Source organism: Megalobrama amblycephala, linkage group LG16 (assembly GCF_018812025.1).
Source record: "Megalobrama amblycephala isolate DHTTF-2021 linkage group LG16, ASM1881202v1, whole genome shotgun sequence".
NCBI lineage: Eukaryota > Metazoa > Chordata > Actinopteri > Cypriniformes > Xenocyprididae > Megalobrama > Megalobrama amblycephala.
Genome location: NC_063059.1, coordinates 22,500,840 through 22,503,728, shown reverse-complemented (window position 1 = coordinate 22,503,728; position 2,889 = coordinate 22,500,840). Strand labels below are relative to the sequence as shown.

Genomic DNA, 2,889 nt, shown 5'->3' with positions numbered 1-2,889 from the left:
GTCTATTGTGATCTCAGAATTCAGGCCAGTTGATAATACCTAGAATATCAAAATCAACCGCAGGTGGTAGATCATTTTCCTTTTTAGCACCTAAACTTTATTTAGCTAATATTAGTCTCTCTCTGTTTATCCCGAGGCTTACCGTAGTCTGCCAGATCCAGGCTGTATCCAGATGAGATGAAGGACCTGCACCTAGACACAACAACAACGCAGCCCTGAATGTCAACTAAACTATCCTCTGCAAAGGCCTCCTTCCCTTTCCTTGGGAAAATGTATAGATAAAATGTAATCAAAAGGATTCCAGTTTGCATGGATCTGCGGAAATGACTAATAATTCTGTATTATGCGGGCCAGAGTAATTTGTCACTTTGTAAAAAAAGACTAAGCATCTGTGCACATACACATTCAAATGCGCATACCTATAGACTAAACACGTAAATGAATGGCAAGATCGCATTAAAAATCTTCTGTTTTCAGTTTAAAAGGTGTCATTTAAGTGGCCCCTAAGTTAATAATTAACGATTTTCACAATGGAAGTGATTCAATCAAAAACTTACTTTGGCTCGATAATAACTTTTTCCTAGAGCTGCTGTAAAGCCAAAATAATCTCTGTCCATTAGTTTTCCTATTATCACTGTAAAGCTGCTTTGACACAATCTGTATTGTAAAAAGCGCTATATAAATGATGACTTGACTTGATTTAAAGGATTAGTCCACTTTTAAATACACCTTTCCTGATAAATTTACTCACCCCCATGTCATCCAAGATATCCATGTCTTTCTTTCGTCAGTCGAAAAGAAATGAAGGTTTTTGAGGAAAACATTCCAGGATTTTTCTCCTTATAGTGGATTTCAATGGCTACCAACAGGTTGAAGGTCCAAATTGCATTTTCAGTGCAGCTTCAAGGCTTTAAACGATTCCAGATGAGTAATAAGGGTCTTATCTAGCGAAACGATCGGTCATTTTCGAAAAAAATACAACCGTTTATGCTTTATAAACAAAATATCGCCTTGAACTTACTTTCCGCTTCCGCATTCTTCAAAACGCTTACGCTGAATGTTCTACGCCTTCCCTATTCAAGTTACGGAACGAACGCGGCGCCAGTTTCGTTTTTTTCCGTAAGTTGAATAGGGAAGGCGTAGGACATTCAGCGTAAGCGTTATGAAGAATGCGGAAGCGGAAAGTACGTTCAAGGCGATATTTTGTTTATAAAGCATAAACGGTTGTATTGTTTTCGAAAATGACCGATCGTTTTGATAGATAAGACCCTTATTACTCATCTGGGATCGTTTAAAGCCCTTGAAGCTGATCTGAAACTGACATTTGGACCTTCAGTCTGTTGGTAGCTATTGAAATCCACTATAAGGAGAATAATCCTGGAATGTTTTCCTCACAAACCTTCATTTCTTTTCGACTGACGAAAGAAAGACATGGATATCTTGGATGACATGGGGGTGAGTAAATTTATCAGGAAAAGTGTATTTAAAAGTGGACTAATCCTTTAAAGAGACAGCTGCTCTCTTTTTCTTTTTTACTTTTTTCTTTAGAACACAAAAGAAGATATTTTGAAGAATGTAGGGACGAGGGACTAACTTAAAAAAAAAGAAAGTAACATAAAATAATAATAATAAGAATTAATTAATTAATTCCTTACATTTATATAGCGCTTTTCTGGGCACTCAATGCGCTTTACATATTGAAGGGGGAATCTCCTCAACCACCACCAATGTGCAGCATCCACCTGGATGATGCGACGGCAGCCATATTGCGCCAGTACGCCCACCACACACCAGCTTATTGGTGGAGAGGAGACAGAGTGATTAAGCCAATCAGTGTATGGGGATGATTAGGAGGCCATGATGGACAGAGGCCAATGGGCAAGTTTGGCCAGGATGTCGGGGTTACACCCCTACTCTTTTCGAAGGACATCCTGGGATTTTTAATGACCACAGAGAGTCAGGACCTCGGTTTAACGTCTCATCCGAAGGACGGTGCTTTTTGTCAGTATAGTGTCCCAATCACTATACTGGGGCATTAGGACCCACACAGACCACAGGGTGAGCACCCCCTGCTGGCCTCACTAACACCTCTTCCAGCAGCAACCTAGTTTTCCCAGGAGGTCTCCCATCCAGGTACTAACCAGGCTCAGCCCTGCTTAGCTTCAGTGGGCAACCAGTCTTGGGCTACAGGGTGATATGGCTGCTGGCCAAAAAGTACCAGGAAAGTAGTCCATATAATTTCAAATAAGTTTAAAATGACGTTGACAGTATTCTCCACATTTTTCAGTGAACTATTCCTTTAATTCGTACACAAACTTATGCCCTTATGACAAACGCCCTTTCATTTACAACATGAATTTATGCATAGAGCAAGTCAATCAAAAGAAGGCTTTTCTTTCATACCTACTCTGTTTACTTGAATAACTGACACATTGTTGGTCTGAATCACCTTTAAAGGAAAGTGCATGCCGACAGTAGAGACCAGAAGTCCCTTTTACGTTTGACTTTCAGAGCCAAATGAATGCTGACTACTACATTTTCCACCAGGCAATCTGAGCACTGAACTTTCCAACTTGAGAGCTGTAAGCCACTTCTGAATAGTTTAAGATATAGGGCTTTGGTATAAACATACTGTAACCACCGTGCTGGTTGAACTGTGTTCTACTATATATATATATATATATATGGATTGTGCTTTAAGGGATAGTTCACAGAAAAAAGACCATTCTGTCATAATTTGCTCACCTACATGTTATTTACTTTCTTCTGCAGAATCCAAAAGTAGATATGTTTGAGAAATACTGTTTGACTATACAAAAAAGTCAGTGGGGTCCACAGACGAAAGAAAGTTTGGAAAGACCTGAGGGTGAGTAATTGAAGACAGAATTT

General features: G+C 39.5%; 1 pseudogene; it reads right to left on the bottom strand.

Moving 5' to 3' along the window:
• Nucleotides 1-2,091: 2,091 nt before the first annotated feature.
• On the bottom strand, nucleotides 2,092-2,208 carry LOC125249846 (annotated as a pseudogene).
• Nucleotides 2,209-2,889: the final 681 nt, after the last annotated feature.